This window comes from Coturnix japonica, chromosome Z (genome assembly GCF_054131305.1).
Source record: "Coturnix japonica strain WE chromosome Z, WE-NBRP24, whole genome shotgun sequence".
In the NCBI taxonomy this organism is placed as follows: domain Eukaryota; kingdom Metazoa; phylum Chordata; class Aves; order Galliformes; family Phasianidae; genus Coturnix; species Coturnix japonica.
The window spans coordinates 14171440-14197328 of record NC_140702.1 but is presented as its reverse complement, the minus strand read 5'-3'; positions in this window follow the sequence as shown (position 1 = coordinate 14197328).

The following is a 25889-nucleotide window of genomic DNA, read 5'->3' as shown; positions in this document are numbered from 1 at the left end:
ATAAGTCTGAGTACACAGTCATTTAAATAAATTTAAGCCTGCTGATCACACTTTATGTGTGATTGAACAAACACTAGCTTAAAAAGGAAGAAAAAGGAGAAACTACTGTCAGTAAACTGAATGGAACATTCTCTCCTAAGTTTTGTATTCACATTTTCTACACTGATATCTCCATGGTAACCATTTTGTTAGTTTACAGGTTATGGATATGAAACAGGCAAGGTCTAGAAGTTTGTCTGGAAGTTTACATGCCGAGGATTACAAATACTATCCATATCAGAAGAATATAACAATTTTCTAGGAGATTTAAGGAGTAGAGCATCATCCCCTCAGTCTCTATTTTGTGGAGAAGCTTCCGTTGATATCTTTCTTGTCACCTGAGGGAGGCCACCACAGCATCTAACACAATCTCTGTATTTGCCTTGGCTGTGGGAAAACCATGAATGTAGGTCTGCACTATGCTCACCATTCAGTGAACACTTCTCAGCTGTAGAAATGGGCACTGCAACTGAAATAAGTCATCCTGTCTTCTTCTGCCCTCATCCCTATCCACTGCTTCCGCTTTGCTTCCACAGATGTTTCCTCAGTGAAATGGATGCAGTGAACTGAATTAGGGAATTAATCTACCTTAAATGTTGGGGTTTTTTCTGAAACACAAGATAGTTTTAATTTCTAGCAGTTTCCTCTCCAGTTTGTATAAGCAAATATTGAAAAAGTAGTGTAATTCTGCTGTATTTCATTGGAGAATTAACTGGTGATAAAGTTTTTGCAGAGAAGAATGCAATAGTGCATAGTACAACATGAGGATGACATACTGAAGTCTGCACATTCCTCTGCATTCTTTCTAAGTGAACTGCATGTTTCATGAGTACACTTTGCACAGACTTCTTTAATCCATGCTTTCTTTCCACTTGCCTATTTGAAGAAACACTACATTTGTAACTCCTGGAAGTAATGTGTGTTTTTCTGTATCACAGTTTGCCAAACAGAGGCTGTCATGTCACACATTCCACTTTTTAGGCACCTCACAAGTAGTTCTGCTTGAGAAACTGACTGCAGAAAAATATGCCTTTCTCATCAGTTGTGTGTATCAGGCTCAATAAGTGGCATGAATGTCACAAATGACAAAAATACTTTATTGCTCCTTCCTATTTCCTATTAGTCTTGCAAAGTTGCACACTGCTGAAGTAGAATACAAAAGCTCCCTTGTTCTCCCATACGTAGTCAAGATAATTTTTCTCCCCCTTTCCTATCAGTGAAGGTAAAGAAAAGGTTTCCCTGGCTGTCCTTTAGATCATCATTTAGCTTCCAAGACTTCTGCCAATAGCGGCAAAAGGCAGACAACTCTTGGACTTAAGAAAGCAATTCTGGAGGCAACAACAACAAAAATGGCCACTTGTTTTTCACTTGTAAAAGAGTACACTTTATATGATTACCAAGGGTAACTACTTCACAGGTTCTTATGTTGCTGTTCTTGTTCTGTTAATGCTGCTATAACTGCCTTTTTTATTATAAGTTAACAGAAGAACTGCTGTTCAGTAAGAATTCTTCCCAACAAAGAACTAAAGCTTGATATAGGGATTGAAATATGCCTGAACAGGAAAAACTGCAGTATGAAAACACTTACTATTCCTCTTTATCAGCTCAAATTTCCATGAAACTAAGGAAAATGAGGAATAGAGGGCTGTCTTTCCCAACATATTTTTTGCAGCTTTATGCCTTATAATAGATTTGTACATAAAAGCAACAATAATACATGATCTAGAGAAAGCATCTACAACAACAGTTAATTTCACACGCGATTGTTGTGGTTTAACCTGGCTGGTGGCTGAGCACCACATAGTCCTTTGCTCATTTCCCCCATTCCCAGTGGAATGGGGGAGGGAATTGGGAAAAACAAAGTATAACTTATGCGTTGAGATAAAGAAGAGAAAAGGAAAAGGAAAATAGTTATTGTATTTTATATATATAAATGTACATATCAAGTGATGCACAAGTGATTGTCATCACCACCCCAATTGATGCCCAGATCACTCCTGAGCAGTGGAAGAGAGCAAGATGAATCTTGAAAGGATGGCCCTTTCATGTGATGTCATTTGCTGTAGAATATTCCTTTGGCCAGTTTAAGTGAGCTGTCTTGATTTTGACCGCTCCTAGGTCCCTGGACCCTTTGCTGTCGATGGCCTTTGATCTGTGCAGCATTGCTTAGTAGCAACCATAAACATCAGTGTGTTATCAACACTGTTTTTCTTCTAGAAGGAAAAACATAGCATCATAGCAGACACTCTGAAGAAAACACTTCCATCCCAGCTGAAGCCAAGACAATAGCTTATGATCTTCCATTGGAGCAAAACAAAAGCCTGCTACAGCTGCAGGAATGTTACTGTAACTGTAACCCTAAGGTGAGAAAATTGTATTCATCTTATTTAGTGGCTCTGGAGAATATCAGAGAAGAATATAGTGAAAATGTGCCTTCAACTTCCTTATTTGAACTTTTTATTCTGATGGATAATCATTTCCTTTTGAGTAGAAATGGGTCAGCAGGATTATTCTTCTATACAACAAAATACACAGGTGGTTTTGTGCAATATGGTATAACACATTCTTAGCTGCCTGACCATATACTTTCTCACCAGATGATGAAATGCCCTGCTGAACTGTCAGCAGCCTCCACCAGAAAAGCAGGCCTTATCTCACCTGAATGTAGGCATCAACAGTGAACAAAGCAGTTTTTGACTTCTTACTCATCCAGTGAAGAAAAACTTGAAATTTTATCCTTCTAATCATCTGGACTATTTTAAATACCCAACAGCATTAAGGAGCCTCAGTTAAAGGTGCATTTCTCTCTTCGTTGACTACTACAGGAATCTATATACATGTAGCAATTTTCAATGCCGACATCTAGGTTTGGACAGACTACTTCTCTTTTGCTTTTGGCTTTGGTCCTGTGGATCCACATGTCACCTTTCCTCTTGGTTCTCTGCAGGTCATGAAAAGGGGTATTACGACTTGCAGTCGAAGAGCAGAAGCAGCTGATGTTGACTGCAATGCCATTACTGTACAGTGAGAAGCATCTGCACCTTCTCAGACCAGCAGTGAATCTATTGCACTGTAACACTGATAGCATAAGAAGAGCGGTTTTGGAGTAAAACACATGCAGGCAGTGGAGGAGGTTTTTCATACCAGTTGTTCTACATTCTTTTTAAGGGGATGTGGTTAACAGACCTCATAAAGAGCATTTGGCATTCAGATGCACAACCAAACATTACTGTGAAGGCAAGGGTTATGCAGTGCCAGAAGCATAAATCCAAATGCAGATGCAATACAGAAACAGTCCTCATTTAGCAGGTAAGGCTGGGCAGCAGAAAGGGGGCAAGTTCATCTTTCATATTACTCTGGAAGTAGACTTCCCTTAGAAATAATTTAAAAAAAAAATGTTTTCTCCTAAAAGGAAAAGGAAAAAAAAATAAATAAATAAAAGGAAAGAATGGGGGAGGGAGGAGGCACCATTTAGCTGTAAAGAAAATAGAAAGTTTGCCTAGGGCTATCATTCCTAGCCTATGTTTTGCCCTCTATGTTTGCCAAGAATCCATTACTGTGTAAAATACTGATAAATGTCCCTATCTTTGCCTAAATTTTAGGAAAGATAGACCAGCTAAGTGCACTCTGTGGTTAATAAATAAATAAATAAATGGAGTTTTATGATATACTTGCACTTAAGCAACAACATGGAGTAAGAAAAGAAGCTTAACAGATTAAAAAATCCAACCCACACAATGAATGGCATTCAGCATGAAAATGCTATTTGCAAGCAAATTACTTTTTCACCCCACTCCGTCACTGCTTAAGGACAAATATTTTCTCAAAATACTTCTAATGATGACATCACACCTTTTTGGTTTCTGTAAAGAAAGAGAAAATAAGAAGGTCAACTATGTGTGAACAGAAAAGTGCTGAGGTATGGAATGTCATCTTCTCAGAAGATAGGAGGTTTTTGGCTATGCAGTGGAATCCACTCACCCTTAAGACTTATCTTATATGAATAAAGTGAAAATATTTTCTCATTCTTAATAAAACTATCGAATCAGATCTCTAGTTAAAAGCCCAGAAGAACAACTGAACTCTACCAAAGCCTCTACTTATTTATTATAGGCAAGAATTGAGATGCAGGAAATTGCTAAAGGCTTTGTGTGAGTGTGTCTGTACTACTGACTTGCCAAAAAGCTCTTGGATTAACACATTAATGCAGAAAGAGAGGGAAAAAAAAAAAAAAAAAAAAAAAAAAAAAGGAAGGAAGGAAGGAAGGAAGGAAGGAAGGAAGGAAGGAAGGAAGGAAGGAAGGAAGGAAGGAAGGAAGGAAGGAAGGAAGGAAGGAAGGAAGGAAGGAAGGAAGGAAGGAAGGAAGGAAGGAAGGAAGGAAGGAAGGAAGGAAGGAAGGAAGGAAGGAAGGAAGGAAGGAAGGAAGGAAGGAAGGAAGGAAGGAAGGAAGGAAGGAAGGAAGGAAGGAAGGAAGGAAGGAAGGAAGGAAGGAAGGAAGGAAGGAAGGAAGGAAGGAAGGAAGGAAGGAAGGAAGGAAGGAAGGAAGGAAGGAAGGGAGGAAGGAAGAGAGGAAGGAAGAGAGGAAGGAAGAGAGGAAGGAAGAGAGGAAGGAAGAGAGGAAGGAAGAGAGGAAGGAAGGAAGGAAGGAAGGAAGGAAGGAAGGAAGGAAGGAAGGAAGGAAGGAAGGAAGGAAGGAAGGAAGGAAGGAAGGAAGGAAGGAAGGAAGGAAGGAAGGAAGGAAGGAAGGAAGGAAGGAAGGAAGGAAGGAAGGAAGGAAGGAAGGAAGGAAGGAAGGAAGGAAGGAAGGAAGGAAGGAAGGAAGGAAGGAAGGAAGGAAGGAAGGAAGGAAGGAAGGAAGGAAGGAAGGAAGGAAGGAAGGAAGGAAGGAAGGAAGGAAGGAAGGAAGGAAGGAAGGAAGGAAGGAAGGAAGGAAGGAAGGAAGGAAGGAAGGAAGGAAGGAAGGAAGGAAGGAAGGAAGGAAGGAAGGAAGGAAGGAAGGAAGGAAGGAAGGAAGGAAGGAAGGAAGGAAGGAAGGAAGGAAGGAAGGGAAGGGAAGGGAAGGGAAGGGAAGGGAAGGGAAGGGAAGGGAAGGGAAGGGAAGGGAAGGGAAGGGAAGGGAAGGGAAGGGAAGGGAAGGGAAGGGAAGGGAAGGGAAGGGAAGGGAAGGGAAGGGAAGGGAAGGGAAGGGAAGGGAAGGGAAGGGAAGGGAAGGGAAGGGAAGGGAAGGGAAGGGAAGGGAAGGGGACGGAGGGAGGGAGGGAGGGAGGGAGCGGAGGGGGAAGGAGTGGGGGGGGGGGGGGGAGGGAAGGCAAGGTGAGGTGTGGCCAGGCAAGGAGGAAGAACAGAATGTAGGAAAGAAAGAAGGAAGGAAAGTAAGAAAATCTCAGAGATTTTCCTGCTTTATTTTGTCGCCTTCCTGACAGCTTTAATCATAGTGTACCTCACTTTCATCAGACATGATCTTCTACAAAAGAACTCATCCTGGAAGTGAAAAAGTAACAAATAAAACCATTCTAAAAGGTAGATAAGATTAACTTGATATGAGAATTGGATTGAAAATGGAACATAATCAGTAGATTTTTATGCTTTGTGGCTGCTAGCAGCCGGAAAGACTTCATATAACCCTGAAATAGCTGAACTCATAATGAATTCTCAATTTTGCCCCCAAATCATACACATTAGAAAGTCCTGCAGACTGTTTTTGCCCATGACCACCTTTTTATTTGCTAAAAGCCAAACCCTGTCCAGATTCAAGAAAAGATGTTCTGAGTAGTAAAACTCCAAAAGAAAATAAGAGCTCTAATCCCAATAGCCCAAGAAAACAATTACCTTGTATCTTGACAGAAACAAAGGACTGTGCTTTTGCTACTATTTTCTTCATTTCTGCAATACTTTAAGATGAATGTATAAACCTGTAGATATCACATGAAATCATAATAGTTTATGACATAACACATTTATATAACCCTTTTAATCCTGATGGATTGCAGGGTATTTCACCTCAAGACTTGATTCTAGCAACTTATTATATCAAGGAATGAAGCCTAGCAGGCTGAAAATCTCTATCTGTAACAGAGCACAGCAGCCTCTCTGCCTAGCAACACAAGTCAGACAAATACCGCTCTGTCTCTGGTACTTCTACATAAAACATGGAGGCCAGGTCAAGGTTTTGCTAGCAATATTCTGAGCCCTCTGAAATATTACCCATAGCTACTTAGGCAATCACCTCTCCCTCCACAACCATGACCTCCCAAAAGAGCATCAATTTTCTGCTACCATAAAAGCTTCAATCAGAAGAAGGATGCAGTATTGAAGAGGGGAGAGAAGAAAAAAAGATCTTAGAATTTTTTGCCTTAAAAACAGTTATTTACCACTGAGGACTCTGATCTGAGTGTGTACATCCAATTTGCTTTTCTATAGGCCCAGAAAAGATATCTGGGAGGCTGAGAGGATTTACACCATCACCTCTCCATGCTGGAGATGATCATCATATTTCCTGAGATAGGACACTGCATCTTCACAGGAGAGAAACAAAGGCAGGAGGTAAAGACAGGCACTTTATCAAGATTCATGGAGTGGAAATTCAGTCATGAAATAATGAAAACCTGCATTTTATTGCTCCTGGATTAATGATCTTTAATGTCTCATGAGATGAGTGGATCCAATGAAAGTCATGGATACACTTCAGTTCACATTACCTTCTTATTCTGTTTGGGGATTTTGGTTTGTTTTTATAATGGGTCTAGACCAATTTCCAGAGCTCAGAATCACTGCTGCTAATCAAATAAATAACAATATCAAACCCAGTTTGGAGGATTTTGATATTTGCAGCGGGTAATTTAATTTAAAAATAAAAACAAACAAACAAAATTCCTCAGTGGAAATGCTTTTTTTACAAATGGTTTTGTTGTCTGGTCCAGGGAACATAAAGAGGGCAGATTAAATTCTGTCCCTTTACACCTTAGTAAATAGTAGCTAGGCTCCCTGCCCTTGTGCCCAGGAGCAGCTGAATTGCTATAGAAATGACTCAGAGAAATAAGAAGCTGAATAATTTAGCAAATTATTATACAGGCTGTTATATTTTGTGGCAGGCAGCCAAAATAGCAAGGCTTCAACAGCTTGTATTCTACTATAAACTTTAAAGCATGTCAAGGTAATCATCACTGCCATAGCGAGTATTGCTAATGCGAGCCACAGTCACGTTGTGCTTGGAGCATTACAAATACACATGATGACATACTTGATTTTTTAAGAAAATTTACTATCCTGTCAGATGCTTTTTACCCCGTATTTTTAAACAGCTTAACTGTTACCAAGCATAAACTGGCTAAATAAATATTTTTGTTGGGTGTGAAAGATACAGTGTTGTTATTGCGTGTCATGGTATACTGCTGGAGGATAAACCACCCAATTTGCATGACAGCATACCTCTTTCTCAGAACAGATAGTTTGTAATTACTGTGTTCAACATTGCAGAGTTGCCTTTTCTGTTTTCCTCCCTCTGAAGTCAATTGCTGTTGTGATATTTACACATGCTAAACAGCAGCAAGAAACAAAATTCAACGAAGAAATAAATTGCTGTTATTATTGTTTCAATTACTACTGCTGCTGCTGCTACTGTTACAACCACCAGTTCTACCAAGATTATTGAACAGATGTGCCAAATATGAACCACAGAGGCTAGGACCAAGACCAGCTTAGAGACCTGTCCTTGCTTGCAATACAGTTGCTTTGCAGAAATATACCTCTGTGGGACAAGTTAAATAAAGATGGAGAAGGAAAAGAAATCACTGTGAAACAAGTCTTTTCCAGACTACTAGGCATCCCTGAAACCATTTCTGGTGCTATGAACATGATCTTCAGGAAATTCATGACATGTCAGTTTAACCATTGCACAAACCATACTTACCTGCTTTTGTGATTGTAATGAATTTTCACTTATTTGTCTGCTGGAAAGAGAACACTTGGGGCAGCAGGATTTTTCTGGTTTAGACACTGATCTAAATTCATCTGAAATGAAAAATGTGTTCCCACCGGCTCCAGCAAACAAAGAACCCAGCACTTAAAATCAATTTTAGAATTACTGTCAGTCCCCCAAAATGATATTTATTCTGCTCTTATACTTACAGTTTGAAACAGATTTTTTCTTTCCAACATGTTTTTTTTTTTTCATTTAATTATCTTTTTCCCCCTGTTTTTGTAGTTTTGCAAATAAAAGTCTGCTTTGATTGGCAGAAATTATAATTCTTTTCTGCACACAAGAACATAAGTCATCTATAAAATAGGGGAAACATTAAAATCCAGTGGGGATTCCCTATCTGAATACATGTATAACTCAGTAACTCTTTAACCACTCCTGCCTTTTGCCAATGTTGCGTTTGCTGCTGAAACCATTGTGCTTGTATTATACACACAGACATAATAACACTTAAGGTTACTCTCCAGGCAAATAATCCTCACAAATTTCTCTACTGTTGACAAAATTACAATAGAATTCATTCCATTATGAGGTAGAGTGCAGTATTTGTTGTCTACATTATGTGTAATGGTAAGGTGTTTATTAAATACACTCTAATAGGGATCATTTGCGCTACAAGGCAAAGTAACATTTTTCCAATTTCCCTGTTTTACTAAACGCCATGTAGAATTTTGTAGCAGTGCTTGTTCACTTACTTAGCATTTCTTCTCACAAACAACAGCAATACAACAGCCCTAGTGTCCCTGTCCAGCATTGGAAGGTTCTGCATTACAGACAGAGGGATGAATCTCTGAGAAAGAACTGCTGCTTTCACCATGAAGGATTTTTCTCCCTATGCACAAATGTCAAACTTCAGGGTACTGAGAGTAGGAGCCTGGGTTCCAAAAACAATGAATAAGGAAAAAGCTCAAAACTAAGACAAGAAAAGTCATGTCAGAATAAAAACCTGCTAGTTGATAGGATGATGCACTGTCTGGTGCTGGAGGATAAGAAAATAAAATGAATGCTTTTGTCCACATAATTTTTTCATGTTGTAACTACACAAATTAATATCAAGGAGCTTAGTTTTCTACTCATCAGATGTTATGTTTGTTTTCCCTTCTATGTGAAAGGGTTTGTATTCTTAGGTAAAATGCATTTCCTGAAGTCATTTATAAATGAAATTAAATTGGCAATGCTTCTGTAAGAATGGCTTTTTTTTTTCTCCATCATGTTATAATTCCCCCAGACCTTTCCTCAAACACAAACAGCTACTTTTAGTTTTCCCCACAGAAATAGAAATAAACAATTTGTTTCAGGTGGGAAACAAAAAAGGTCATCTGGAAGTGCCCTGAGGTGAAAAGAAGAAAAAGTTTAGTAACATTAGAAAGAGGGTTTCAAGGGAATATCTTCTCTGTCACAGAATATTATGCCTCCTAGTAAAAATACTGTTCTCAATCACCTATTTTTGCAACAGTTTCAAAACAGCCTGTAGTTGCATTTATGAATTCAAGACACCTCTTGTGTTAGAAAAATTCCAGGCTTTCACTTTCAGCATCTTCCACTTTCTGGAGTAAAGTTGTGTAAAAATGTTCTTCCTCACTCTGCCCCAAGTTTGGGAGCTCCTTCAGAGAGCCATATTTCTGCCTCTTGGTGAAAGTTTTGGCACAGTCTTTGCATAACAGCATGATTGTGCTTGACAGCTTATGCACTGAGAAAGAAGAAAACAGAGGCAAAAGCTTCCACTCCCTAAATATTGGAAATCATCTCCACCTGGCTGCCTTAGGAGATCTAGAGGCGGGTGAGTCATGCAGTTGCTATGGCAGCCTTGCATATCATCCTTTCCTTTTCAAGAGAAATGTTACAGCAAAAATTCCATTCCTGGCAGTGTCTATCAGCTATGCTGATGACACATCACAGAGGTTTTGCTTGCTTTTCCTGTTTCCCTCTTTTCCCTCACACCAACATACATCTAAGGCTGTGTGAGGACTCTGTTGTGTTTCTATTATAGAAAAATCTGTAAAGGAAATAATGACAGACTATTCATCCTGTGTGGAAAGCCACCTTCCCAGGAGCTTAGTGGGGCCATGGAATACAATGCTGCACAGGGACCAGAAGATCTTGAAATAAAAACCTTCTTCTTGAATCCAGTCCATCCTTCATACATTTTGCAGTTAGTTGGTTTGGTGTTGTTGGGAAGCATATTTATTTCTTTTTTGTACAGTTCCTAACCCCATCAAACCCCATTCTGAGTGGTTCTCCAGTCTATTACAGAATCTAAAAGCTTGTGTTAATAACGCAACTGCAGAGAAGTGAGGAAGAAATGAGTGGCTGCTATGTGAGGACTGAACTGAGACCTCATTGCTCTCTATAACTTCCTGAAGGGAGGTTGTAGTGAGCTGGGGATCAGCCTCTTCTCTTGTGTCATTAGTGATAGGACCAGAGGGAATGGTTTCAAGCTACGACAGGGGAGATTCAGGCTGGACATTAGGAGGTATTATTTCTCAGAAAGGGTGGTTAGGCAGTGGAAGGGACTGCCCAGGGAGGTGGTGGAGTCACTGACCCTGGGGGTGTTCAATGGAAGACTGGATGTTGTGTTGAGGGACATGGTTTAGTGGGAGCTATTAGTAATAGGTGAACGGTTGGACTGGATGATCTTTTAGATCTTTTCCAACCTTGGTGATTCTATGATTCTATGATTCTATGATTCTATGATTCTATGATTCTATGATTCTATGATTCTATGATTCTATGATTCTATGATTCTATGATTCTATGATTCTATGATTCTATGATTCTATGATTCTATGAACTGTGCCAAAAGAGATGCCCACCAGGCAACTCAATACAAAGAGCAGTGTTTTCTGCTAAATTTTCAGCACTGTAAAGGTTAAATCCCACTACCAGTCTATAAACTTTAAGGAGAATATATGACAGTCCAGAGAGGATAATAGAGGTGGAGGCAAACCAAAAATTTTGTGTTGCTCCACTGCTAAGAAACTTTATGAGAGATCAGCTGCATTCTTTGACAGAATATGTCTATCAGTTGCTTAGCAGAATAAGTAATTTCTCTTAAGCTTTTTTAATAGTACCAGGTCAGAAGCTAATACAGCCCCAAGATTTTAAAGAGCTGAATTTCCCTCACATGTTGCTTTACATATTACCGAAGTAGATTAAACTAGTGTGTGACCTACATTATGCTTACTCCTCTACTCAGGAAAATGAGAGAATTCCTAAGAAAACCTATTTCAGCAATGAAATTAAACAAAAAATGAAGACTACCAATATCTATATGTTCAGCTTGCAGCTGAACAGTGAAGAGGCACTGAAAGTCATCTGAATTAAACTCTGTGATATGTTTATATCTGTAGGTGAGCCCATTCTGAAGAAAGACAGGCAGTGTCTAGGAAGGGGACTTAGATTAGCCGTTGTAACATTAAAAAGAAAATGATAGAGATAATGAAAGTAATTCTCTAATCTCCAGTTGCATGGACATAATATTTGGTTGATACAGAACAAAATACTGTATTTCTTTTCTTCATGAAAAGTAATTCTTGTTTGATTTGCTTACACCTTCATTTGAGTAAAATATTGATTTTTTTTCACATGAGATTTGAGAATGGTATGAGTATGACTACATACAACAACATACATATAAGTGTATTATACACAAATGGTATGAGCAAGACCATGTACATATATTTCCCTTATATGTTTGTGTGACTTAAATGACAAGAAAAGAGAATCAGTAGTCTTAGCAATTTTTAAGCATTCCAAAGACATGCAATTGTACATAGCCCATATTTTAGATTAAAACTGCTGATGATCTCAGTGCAAAGCACTACAGCTTTTTACGGAAAACTTTGGTTTTCAGACCTCAGCATGCATAATGCATGGAGTGTTCTTCTGTACCTCTTGTTACAAGACCTGCAGATATAGGATTCTTTTGAGAATCTGATCTTTATTCAAGTTCTTAAATAAGAGAGATAAAACTGTATCTCCTCGGGAGCAGTCAGTGATGAAATATCTAAAGGCTACAAGTCCAGGTAGCGTCTGATCATGTAAGCCTGCAAATGTAGGAAAACTTAGATATGGCAGATAAAGTAGATAATGAGAGAGAGGCTGCATAGGAGTGTGTACTGAAGAAGAGGCACTTTTGCTTCTAAAGTGAAATTTGACAAGTTTTACTATGACTTATTTCCATTCTCCAGCTATTCCCCAGCTCTCATGCTACTATATTTTGGGTTGGTTTGGGTTGAAATCCAACAAGAAGTGTTGAAATTGTACCTGTTTTACACTAGAGATTGGGAACTTCACTGCCCAAGCCAGATCTCCTTGTTTGTCCAATGCTGACTTGTGAAAAGCAACTCCCAGGTAGCACAAAACTGACCTCATCTGAGGGTATGATCACCATGAAAGCACACATGTACAGGGACAGACACCTACTTGCTGCTGACTGAACGTAAACAGTGGTGTCCAAGACCTGCAGATGCTCCAGCCTTGGCTGAAATCTAGTGAACTTCTTGTCACTTTTTTTTTTTTAAAAGCTGAATTACAAAGAAAATAAAGCAGTTTGTTGGGTAGGAGATGAAACTTTTAGTAAGAGAGTATTCCTGTGGGGTGTCTGTATGTGGCAAACCCTCTGTCAATGGGTAGAAGCTTTCATTCTCCAAAAATGATTAACTTCTGCATTGACACTGCATGGCACTCAAGTGATGTCTACAGTAAAGGCATCTGTTTCAAATCTGCTCAGGATAGCTGCGCTGAAACTGCCTTAAGTGGCTTCAGAACTGGAGTTTTGCTATTAAACTAATTTAAAGCATTAAAAACATTGTTCATTTGAGGCTTATTTGCATGACAGCATGTCCTACACCAGCACCTTTTTTTCCCTCTCTCAGGTTACAGCTGATAAACCAGTCTGGTGATGACAGATAAATCATATAAAAGCTGCTTAAAGACAAAGATGATCATACAAGTCAGATGGTGGCAACTGTTAATATCTGAAAGTAGGTTCTAAAGTCTATATGAAAGTATAGTTTAGATTACACGAACAACTTGGAAAAAAACTTCTTGCATCTAACAACAAAAGTGTCTGAAGAACCAGGATTCCATTTGTCGCTCAACTTAAACATTAACAACACGATAGTGACATAAAGATGGGAATGACGAAGAGGAGGAAGATGATGTAGGAAGAGGAGAAGGTGTAGGGAGAGGGAAGGATGAGAAGAAATAAAAGACAGGTTGAAACTTTATTTTAATATTCAGTGGTATCCAGATTTTGTAAATGTCTGCTGAATGTGTTTGGTAAGAATGATTATGTAAAATGTAACAGACACCTATATACAAATAAAAAAAATAAAATAAATAAAATAAAAAAGGTGATATTAATAGCAAGGCTTCATGCTGCAAATGATCTATGTGGGCTGTGATCTTTCCATCCCCTGCAGCACTCCAAAATGTCAGTTAAGCCTCCATAGCTGTGGGGGTGAGTCAGTCCAGACAACTGGATCTGAGCATGATAACTTTCCCCTGACCTGTTCCTATGTCAAATGCATATTTGAGAATTTATAGTATAAAGTGGGATTCATTTCATAACCTTTTAACCATGCGAAATGAGAACAGATATAGTTAGAAGCCAGAAACAATGTGTAATGCATTGTATTTTCAGCTTGAGGTGTGAAAATCGTTTGCAGCATGACAACAACAATTTAAAAATGTGTCAAGATCTAGTAGATTAGAGTCACATTTAAATCTCAAATCTTTATTCTCTTGCTATAAGGAAAGAAATTCTTTATTTTTTAAAGGATACTTTACTTCTGATCTGGAATAACTATGATATTAGAATGTGTTACCAGAAATTTATAATTATATTCTGAAACTGTTAAGTCCAAAGTGCCAATAATATACATAATTTACTCCACAAAAGAAATATAAATAAATAAATAAATGAAAATTTAAAAGTGTCTGACAAAGACTATTGGCATTATTAATATCTCTTAAGCGCAGTATAAATAAGTACTCTTTTCTATTGTAAACTACTCTTGGGAAGGTACAAAATACTTTGTAAAAAGTGTTGTACTCTCATTAAGAAATAAATCGCACAATGTCTGTACACGTGTCTGTAACTACTTGTGGGTGGGATGGGAGTTGGCCTCTTCTCCTATGTGTCTAAATAGTGATAGCACTAGGAGGAACAGCATCAAGTTGCACCAGGGCAGTTTCAGTTCAGACATTAGGAAATACTTTTCCAAGAGAGAGCTCAGGTGCTGGAATGAGCTGCCCAGGGAGATGGTGGAGTCAGTGTCAATGAATGGGTTCAAGAAACATGTGGATGTTGTACACGGTTTAGTGAGAAATGTGTGTGACAGGTGGGTGGTTGGACTGGATGATCTTAAAGGTCTTTTCCAACCTTGATGATTCCCAGAATTCGATATTGAGGCAGTGGAAAAAATGATGGTCACTTGAAGAATTTCTTCCACAAGTGAAAAAGAGTACAAACCAGTTTTCAAAATGGATGATAAACAGTGTCAATGTTTGTATGCTTATTGACGGTAAAGTATGCCCCAAAGAAACAATTTACTGCTAGGAATGTATACATAGAACTGATGGGGAAATTTCATGGTTTAGTCAAGTCTTTGATAAAGCCAACTGCAGTCATTGGAAATGCTGTAATTTACTCCCAACTAATTCAAATTACTCCAGGCATTGTATTGACAGTGTTACTTCTTTTACTGACACAGGTTACTTTGGATAGCTGGAGAGTGTCAGTTTTATATCTTAAGTGGAGGTGATCTAGGAAAAGGCAAGTAAATTTGTTCACTTTTCTATTATGCTGTTTCCAAAAGCAAACCAAAACAAAAAAGATGAAAAATTTTGTGTTCTTTCTATTAAGAAAAAAGGGCAAAATGCAGAAAGCACCGATTTAAAGCCTTCCATGCCCTTCCAAGCTGAATTATTCTACACATTCACAGCCTGAAATGTATTATGAGAAAATTCACTAGAAAAGAGACGAAATATTACAAAACAGATGCCAGCATGGTCTGGAAGCTTGATTAGAGGTCCTAAATCATCACTACCTAAGTACACTTTCAGCTAAAATTGTTAAAAATTCAACACCTTCCATAAAAGATAGATAACACATTTTTTCTCTCTTCCTCCAACCCTGCATAAAGAGAGGAAAGGGTTTTTCTGGAAGAGAATTTTTACCCTTCAGCACCTTCCTTCTCCAGGCTAAATAAAAGATTATTTACTACCTAACACTTGACACCATATCTGAAAACAGAACTGCCTTTCAGGAAGTCAGCTGTATTTAAGTTTTTCCTCTTCCTGCCTCTCAGATTTCATGAACTAGCTAAACCATCTCCTCTCAGTTCAAATGCTGTCAGGGATAAATAAAAATTTCGGGAACACAGAAAAAAATGTATCTTTTGCATACCAACACTGTTACGAGGACTGAGCGATGTCTCCTGAGGATTGCTCTGCTCCCGCTTCTCCAGTGTTTCTCTGGAAGATTATAGTATTCATGGATGATCTTGGAGAATGAAATGCAACTCAAACCATTTTCCTTGCAAGGTTTATGTTCTGTGCGGCTCCAGATGAGGAAAAGAGTAAATTAACTTATACCCTGACACAGATCTAGTATAGCTGCATTTCCTCCATTACTTGCTTTGGAAATTAGAATACAAGTTTAAATGCCTACCAGAAACTGATTAGTAGCCAACGCAGACTTGAGCACAGCCAAGCTGTACATTTAGAATGCCATTCCAAGGGAAAAGGCAGGAACAGAATTGTCTTGCAGATCAAGTATTCATGTTATATTGCCTTTACAATTGCCTGGAATAAGAGAATGTAATCCAGTCAGATGCAGAGATGCATGAATTCTTACATATTTCTCTGCATATTTCTCCAAAGCAAAGGGATCACAGAACAAAACTGTAGTGAAAAGTATTCTCAGTAATGGAGAAGACCAGGCTGTCCATTCATAGTGAGAGTCTTGAAGTTGGAGGTCAGTGGCCCTGTGTGTGGCAGCAGGTTGGAGATTCATGATCCTTGAAGTCCCTTACAACCCAGGCCATCCTGTGATTCTGTGAAGTAGGGCCTTCATGCTTTATGCTGTAGACAAATAGGAACTGAATGCCTCACATAAAATATCTTGGCCAGCTCTTTGAAATGCCCTCATTTCTGATGTCTTTGGTATTGGCAATGGTATACAGCTACTGACAAAAAAGACACAAAAGCTCTGGGTTCTCTCATACATTAATGGTGGTTTGTTGTATTCATTACTTGTAACTGGTTTTGGATGATGGATGTAAGTTGGTATTTGAAGAGAATTTCAGGGTCATATAGTATCTGTATGTGACTTTTACAGGTCAAATACCACATTGGATATTGGAACAGATTACTAGCAACACAATCATGGTTAACCTCTCTACAAGCCTGCTGAGAAAAATATATTTGTGTTATTGTAGTATCTTCCATCATCTCTACAGATAACATTTGTTCTGCATTTTAAATATGCAGTGCCCATACACAGAGATACATGCAAAAATACTATTCCAGTTAAATCCTAACTCCCTCTTGACACAATAATATGTAATCAGTAAGAAATATTCAACAGCGGGTAATATTTTTTCCAGCCTTGATAGCATAGGTTGCTTAAATTTGATGGTGATTAATTGTAACTATTAATAAACACCACTTTTTCTAGTTGCAGTTTGTCCTTTATCAACTCAGTTGCATGGAAGTTGCATATTTACAGGAAAGACTAAATGAAATTCCTTATTATAGACGAGGATTGTGTAATTTGGATTGATTGAAGAGGGAGTTTTATGTTATGCGAAACGACAATCTAAATGACGTGTTTTCAGTACAACATGGACTAAGCTTCATAGTTAAGGATGAAAAGCAAACAAATTTTTAAAATGTCCTGAATAAGCTCTTTTTGGTATCAAAAGGAGTTGCGCATATATTGATCTCCATCATTATGCATGTATTATAATTTCTGTGACAATCTGACCTGTGATTTTCAACTGTAATTCTAAAACCTCATAAATCCTTGCTATAATTTAAAGAATGAAGGACAGAAGAAATAAGCATTTATTAATGTCATTTTGAGTACAGAAAGACCATCTCATTTGTTCCCCCTTAGCTGCTAGCCTGAAGTCTACCATGCAGACACTTAGGTATATGCTGAACCTTAGGTACCACTTCTCTCCAACTCTAGCACAGGTGCAAAACCAACCAATTCCTGTCAATTTACACTGGCACTACTTAGCAGTGTTCCAGCATGATGTTTGCTTTACCTGCTGCTTCAGACAGCTCTGAATTACCAAAGCAGTGAGTAATTTTTTCAGTGGAAATGAAATTAATGTCTTGGTATCTGAATGTGGAAGTGCTATGCATTTGTCCTGCTGGATAAATGGGAGCAAATTTGCTCATATTAGCCATAAGAGTTAAAAACTTGGTTAACCACCAAAAAGAAAATATTAATTTAAAAAGTAAAAGTGTATTTTGTTTGAAGTATTATTAACATGAGGACAGATTGTGTCCTGCTGACATGAGCAAAACTGTCTCTGTGAGTGCAAAGCTCCCTTGAAGAAGGAGCAGACTGTCATCACAGAGGTCACATCTGCAGAATGAAAAAACACTATGCCATTAATTTGATGTAAACTAAACGTAAGTGACACAGTTCTTCATTCTCAGCAAGGACTTGCCATTGCAAAGATGTTATTAACATACACAGCTCTTGTTTACAACTTCTGTTAAAATGTCATCTAGACAAATCTGTCAAGCAACCTCCTTCATCCTTCTCTGCCTTTTGCTGTTGTTGCTGAGCTACAGATGAGAAAAAAAGAGACAGTCATTTGGTGTAAATAAAGACCTTTCGATTGGTAGAAACTTCCTTCTCTTTTCTACTTTTCAACTATATTAAGGGCATTTATCATGAATTTGTTTGTCAACAGCTACAGACCTGCTGAAGTGTTGCATTTACCCATTAGGATCTGAGCAAACTTAATTTTTACCACTCCAAAATCAAGAATCTTCAGACAACCACGTATCTTCTACAGAAATACAGGGAGCAGAGGAGAAAAAAAAATCTCTGCAAAAGGATAGGAGACAGGTGATTTTATTACATTTCTATGGGTAAGGAGACATTATAGCCTCATAGAATATGGGTGATTAACTGATGTGAAGCTCACAAGAAACAAAATTATATAGGCCATGGTAAAAGAAGGAAGGAATACTGACTGTAGAGGTAGGACCTATTCTTGATATGTTTGTTTTGTTTCCTCTTTCGATCTGCAATAAGATCTGATGTTCCAGTGCTGAATTGGATGCCAGAAATTTAGAAAAAGAATGTGCAAGGAGCATCAGAGAACTTTACAGAAAGCACATTTACAGAGCTCTCCTTGGCTTTGACAGAAATTAGAAGGCATATTTCGTTATGGAGAAGTTCGATCTATCTGTGCTTTTGAAAAGAAAAAGAAAAGGGGGGGGGGGGAAATGATCTTTGTATTAAGGTAAGGTGTGGAAGGCTAACAGTCTGCTGAAGTGTAAATAGACCTTCATGTAATGTAGACTGCTGTTTCTCTAATTAAGTCAAATATACATTGAGTTAAAGAAGCACCAGCAGAGTTATTCAGATCCTCCACCTAGGCACTGACCTTTCACACATTCTCAAGGAAATGTTAGGATGTTTTATTCCAAGCAAGATTTTCAATTCTTCAGAAGATGAAACTTAATTCAAGTCAGGTTTATAAATACTGTACATCACAGACTTCTAAAATATGGTATTCTTTTGTATTTGCTCAAAGAGCAGCTTGTACCTTTAGAAGACAAAAAGGCTAGATATGGGGCTAATCCTTTCTTTGTCTGGAAAACATATTTAACAGAAACAGAAAAGTCCTCTGAACAATGCTTTACTTACAAAATTTCTAAGAACTATTCCAGCAAATAATCATATTGAAAAAACCATTTCGACAGTCATTTTTGTCTTAATAAATGTGTATGAATTACAGTTATTAACCCATGTCATTATGACTACAGGAAATCCCACACTACACTGTGACTCTCCCACAAGTATTGTTGTTTAGCCTTCTTAGAAGAACAAGTCATGGTGGATTCTGAGATTTCTGCTTCCTTCCTTTAAAGCTTTGATTACTCCTGTACACAAAGTATAATAAAAAATGGTTAACTACAGTACTCAGTAGATACTTGATGTTGAAGAAAAACTTTGCATTAAAACTTTTCTGTCTCTTTTAAAATGCGGAGTTGATTGTTGGTACCAAGAGGTGGAAAATTAAAGCACAGATCAAAGAAGAAAAAGGTATCTGTGATAGCAAACAAGTATTGTCAGAACACATTCCTCCTCTTTCAGCTTCTTTGTCAATTCCATCCCACTGGTTGGTGTCAGACCTAAAACAGTGGCTGTTTTGAGGTTTCATTTTTGCAAGAGAAAAATGCTGAACCAATTACACTTTAGGAACGCTATAAGGCTCCATGTCTTTCAGTTTTGTTTTTCTTCTGAGAATATTAAGCCCCTCATTATCTAACAGCTATGCCAATGAAATGAATACTACCTGTATTTCGGGCTTTCTCATGGCTTTCTTGATTTTTTGTGTCTTTTTTCCTGCAGGCTACTTATACTTTCATAATTAGCTTCATGTTTTCTCATATAGATGGGAGACTCATTATACTTATCCCTATGACAACTCATAAACCTACCCCATTTTCTGCCCAGATATCAACTCAGATTTTTCCTTTTTGCCTTTACTTTTCCCCTTCCACTTTCCCTTTCCCTTTCTCTTTCCTTTCACCTTACCCCTTTCTTTCCCCTTCCTTTTCCTTTTCTCCTTTCCCTTTCCCCTTTCCCTTTCCTTTTACCATCTGGTGTTCCCCCCTCCCCCTCATTGTCCCTCTTCTTCGCCTTCTTCTCATATTGTTTCTCGATGCCTCTTTTTTCTTTTTCACATGCAGAGGCTTTTATTGTCTGCCCCTCTCAAAGGAAATTTATGGCACCTTCATTAGTTCTGACACTGCTTGAAGATGTTTTCCTTTTCTCTGGTAGGTATCTTTACACCTGGTGGGTATACTTACAGCATCCTTCCCCTGCAGGATGATATTTCTTGGTGACAGAGGCTGTCATCATATTGACAACACCATCTGTGGAGCCAGAGTCTTTCAGTGCTGGCCTGAGAAGTTACCCTTAAAATGGAAATATCAGTAGGAGTGCATGCTCTGTACCTCCAAATGGGAACGAATCCCTTCTGTCATGCTCAGGACACCAAGGAGTACTACTAGAAAAGGGAGCTCAGATTCTGGGCTGGCAGCATCCTGCCTTTGACTAATCAGTTTGGCAGAGAGATGCTTCCATTTCCCTCCATTTCTCATCCTAACATTTATTTATTTATTTATTTTGTGCACAAAGGTGATAAGGATATACTTTTGGCTTTAGAAATTTCTAGTTCTAAAAGGTGCAGAAGGAATGACCTTTTCTTCTTTAGAAATTAGATGATGGCTCTTCTGCCCACAGCACACACACACACACAAATTCTAACCAAAGTAGCTTTGAAGCACATACGCTGCAAAATAATTGTTTTCCTGTATATGTTACACTCTTCCTTTTTTACTGCTAACAAAATCCCAGTGTTTGGAGCCCTAGGATATTTTCATTAACAACTCATAAAAAGCACAGTCAGACTCCTGGGAAAAGCAAAGAATGTTTTATAATATAACCAAATAGCTTGATTTTTGCATGTCTTATGCTTGCAGCTGAGGGCCTGTAAACAATGCTAATTATTATTAGTATGTAAAGAATTTATGAACAAAGAAATAAAGATTTGTGTGGAATTTGCTCATGAATAACTGTCATTAAAAAATAAATGGATGTTTGCAGAGTGAATCATTGCGATGCTGTTATGTTCAAGGTATAACCCATTGTGCAGTAAGTGCTTCATCTCTTTTTTTTTTCTTTTTTTTTTTTTTAAGTATATTACACTGAAAATGTGCAAAGATACTTCATAAAAAAGATTAAATATTCAGTAGTAAAAAGCTTTTTGTCTTCCTGGACCTCCATGCAAGCTGCCTAGTACTGTAGCGTAGTGCTCCAAAGGCCATCATTTAGTCAATAGTTAAAGACAGAGGTGTGAGAGCACCAGCCTGCCCTCTCTTTGTATTATGGATAATAAGAAGGAGCAGCCTTTTTGTTTAGTTCACAGGACACAAAAATATGTATTGTGCATGCAAAACATGACAAATTTGGCTGACATTAGCAATGCTATGCAGGTCAGAAGTTGACAACAATTTCTTCAATTTTACAAAATACCACTGCAAATGCCACAGAGAAGTTAGTGGGGATGGATGGTAGATCACACAGGGAAAAAAAGAAGAGAAAAAAAAAAGCACTCTCTTTCTGATTTACTGAATGAATCAGATCTTTATCTAGATCTAGGCATCTTGATCTAGATCTAGGCATCTAATGATGCTAGCTAACTTGATCAGTGAGGCACCTGGCAAATACAAAACATATTAAGCTAGAACTTTGGTTCCATTACACAGAATTTGTGCACAGAATGATGTCAGCACAAGCTGCAACACACTCCATTGCTACTCACAGTGTCAGCTGCTGTTCATTTCTTCCACACAGCCAAGGAGAGAAGCACATCATTTTAATGGAAAATGTAAAGTTGATACATTCTGTTGCAGTCCCCCTGAAAGAAATAATGCTAAATTGGCAATGTAAATCATGGAGTATCCAGTGTTGGAAGGGAACCATAAGGACTACTGAGTCCAACCCCCAGCTCCTTACAGCACCACACAAACCCAAACCCTGTGTGTGAGAGCAGTGCCCAAATGCTCCCTGGGGAGCTGTGCCATGCTTACTGCCCTGTGGGGCAGACCCTTTCCCTAAGCCCCTGACCCTCCCCCGACACAGCTCCATGCCATTCCCTTGGACCCTGTTGCTGTCACAGCACAGAGCTCAGCTCTGCCCTCCACTCCTTGTGAGAGCTGCAGCCGCCATAAGGCCTCCCCTCCCTGTTCTTGCTGCCCGGAGGCAGCAGAAGAGACCAATCAAGGCAACTCCTCTATAAGACTGGGAGAATTATAAACTGATAAGCTGACTTTGAGAACCATTTGGGAAAGCCTTCATTTCTATGCTGAATTCTCAGGAAGAAAAAGCATTTTTCAACAGTAGCAAAATTAACGAAGATGGTATCCCTTCAAACTCATTGCTCTCCCATATCTACTCTGTCCTTTGCTTGTAGCCCAGTAAATGCAATACTTCTGCACTACTGGTAGCATTATGTTTGTATTGGCCTAACAGTGTCAGGTCTTAGTGTACAGTGCCAGGCTAAATCTAGCCTAAACCATTTCAGCTTGCCTGGCTGTGACAGCAGCTATTTCACAAGCAGATAAGCATGACCTCAGTTTGGTTTAGCTTCTCTTCAGCTTACAGTGATAACATGTAGTTATTTTGTGTGGACTGAACCAACCATGACTGTACAGCAAAATGTGGTGTGGCAGAGTGCAAAGGCAGGGTGGTGCCAGAGGTTCCAGAATTGAATTGCAGATCACAGTGGTCAATCCAGGGTCAGTAGGGCATCCTTGGATTGTACAGGTACAAACTGTTTTAAAGAATAACAATGTAGTCAATTACTGAAACCAGTGGAAAAAACAAACAGCATGTAGGTAGTCTTCGCTAATAAAACCTACAGAAACAAAATCAAAGAGAACCAAGGCTAAGAAAAACATTGTTATCAAAATCAGTGCCTCCTCTCTGCTTTGAAAGAGGAGGAGGCTGTCTGCTACAGCATAATACACACACTCCAACTGGAAACAGAAGATGCTGGGTAAACCAGCTCATGCTGAAGCTGTGAACCTTGGGTCTTAGGAAAGCATCTGAAGGACAAGCATGCTGGCAGAAAGATATGGCAGGTACAAGCAATGTCTTCAGTGTGCGGTTCTAGATGAGCTATTGAAGTTTTTAATATGCAGGCTATGGGTATTTTAACTAGCACAAGTGTGCTCTATAATAGCAATATTATTTTACGTTATGGCAGATTTGAACATACAGACATCCCAATATCATGTACTTTCTCAAGTACTTCATTTTTCTTTTTGATATCAAGGAGGTTGAGTGTTTTAACAGGGACAGTATATTTGATTTAGTCACTTTCTAATAAGCATACTGAAATAGGATGCATGCAATAAACTCTGAATCAATATCATAATTATATAATACATTCAGAAATTGAGTCATTTCATATCCATTGTTTTCTGCTCCTGTTGTTTGTACTAAAATTTGACTTGCTGTCCATGTATTGCAAACAAGAAATAAAAATGTTTCTAAAGGAAAGAGATTTTCCAAGGCTCCCTAGCTCTTAACAGCATTTAGAAGTGCTTACACTTTAGTGCTCTTGCAATCAAAATGAATACACCTCGTGAACATCAAAAAAATAAAAATAGAAGTGCTGCCCGTGTCTTGGCCCACTAGAGGTCTAACTTCTGGGTAAGATGCCTCATCTTCATTTATCATCTTCTAACTGCACTGTGACCTATTCAAAGGCATCTAGTAAATGTTATCCTCACTGTTACAGATCATTCATTGACTTGAGGACTACTAAGTGGACTGTAAAATGAGTACATCACTGCAACAGATAATGACAGTTTTAAATTCAAGCTCAATGGTTTCTTGTCCCATCAGCCGAGAAAGATTAACTCAGTTGCTGTTAATCCAGAAATGGCTGAAATCAATGTAAAATGTATAATAAATAAATAAGTATCTTCATCATTGTTCTGGTGATTATGAATAACAGAAAATTGAGTTCTCCAGGGAGTAGAAATGGTGTATGGTGTACAATGGAGTACGCTGTATGTTCAGATTGGAAATATTTGAAGGATGGTTTTCTTCCTATGCATATCTATGCTCCTTAAAGCCTATGGACATGTATTTTGCTCGTAATTACAGCATAGACAGGTGTGGTTCCCTTCACAGTACCTAGGAAACAGCATGAATCCAACAATATGAATGTCTGAATAATCCCTAAACCTTTAGAACAAATTGACCCATTTTCCCCTTATCCTTTTCCATCTTATATTGTTGCCCTTCTTCTTAAAACACAAGACATTTTTGTCTCCCAACCACTCGCATTTCCTCATTATCTATGTGTCAGCACGTATCAATTTACCTGGAGCTCTAGTGCTATGCGTGCATGTTCCTGACACTGAATGTTTTTGGGTGAAAGGGCTGTTGGCTATATATATATATATATATATATTTTAAACCCACAAGCTTCCCTTTTTCATTGCCCACATTTTTCATTGTGAGCTGAATTTAGTGCCCATTGTGTTCTCAGCAGGTACCTCATCATTCTGTGATGCACTGTTTTTACAAACTGAGTTCAAGGTTGCCACGTGCTGGCCACTTATGCATTAGACAGAAACTCCAAAAGCTCAGAAGGTTAAGCCATGCAGCAACCCACACAATGTTCTGAAGCTGAAAAGTTATGAGGGCTGACCCTTTGTTCCACCCTTCAAATAAATACAAGCACAGGAACAGGATGACTGGTGGCTGCAACTCAAATTGTGGCTGTCACCAATGATCTGAACTTCAAATGTTTATGTTAGCTCCTCTTCCAACAGCATATGGATAGAAAATTCATGGTAATGAGCTTCTCTAGTTCTGTGTTATTTACCTGTTGAGCCTGGAAGTGCTGACATAGAAGAAAATGAAAATAATAAACCTGGGCATAATGTGGCTACACTTTATGGTAATGTCCATTACTCTAATTAATGTTAGGACTGTTAAAATGTCATTTTGATTATATTATGCACACAAGCACACACACACAAAGATGGAAAACTCAAAGGAAATTTACACCAGTTTAGCTATTTAGCTCTTTCATGGTGTAAACTTGATAGTGAATGGAGATACTTAATGTGTCTGTAATAGTATATTTTATGACAATGGCACAAATTTGTCATAAAATCACACCTAAATTCTTTTCTGAAAAATGGCCCCATACCACAGCATTATCATATAATCAAACAAGTTAAGGAGTACATTTTTTAGAAGCAGCCCATTGCAAAGCAAAAATAAATTCTTTATTGAATTCTGCTGTTCTCAAGGATATCAGTATTTACGGTTGATGCCTTCCACAACAATCCCTGGTTTTGCTGTAACAGGAAATAATCACAGAGACTGAGCTATGTTTGTATAATTTGTTCCCATGATAAACAGAATGTCAGTTAAAGCCCCACAAGCTTCGGTAATCATACAATTTACACAATAATACAGCTATTTCTGAGATCTACCTTACTTTCACAGCACTCTGAATTCTAGCTGCAAGGAGACTGCTATGTTATGAATAAAAATTAATGTCTGAACTTGTGTACTTGTGAACTTGTATTGATTGCTGACAAACATCATCATTTAAGAAGTCACACTGATGACCAATACACTGCTTTCTGCACTCTCTCAAGTTACTTGCTAGAAGTCAGACTGTCCAAGAAGTCAAGTCAAATTTATTTTGAATTATTAAATACTGAGATTTTCCAATTGTCTGCATTTTGGCAACTGACCCCAATTCTAACTGTAACTGCATTGGTTCCCACTGAATTCAGAGAATCTTTGCTAACAGACACCAATAAGCAATGGAAGAACAGATAAGTCATGTATCACCACAGATAATAAGGGGAAAATTCCACAAAATCTTAGTTCTGACTCACAGTTGGCTGACAGACAAGTAAACACTAAAATAAATAGCATCGCACTTTACGCCATCATATGGTCTGCATTCAGAGGTATAATAAAAGTGGAGGTTCTAAATGTTTTTCCATTTTCCAGTACTACTTTTTGTCTCTTCTCTGCTTTGCTATGTGCTTTATGAAGCCA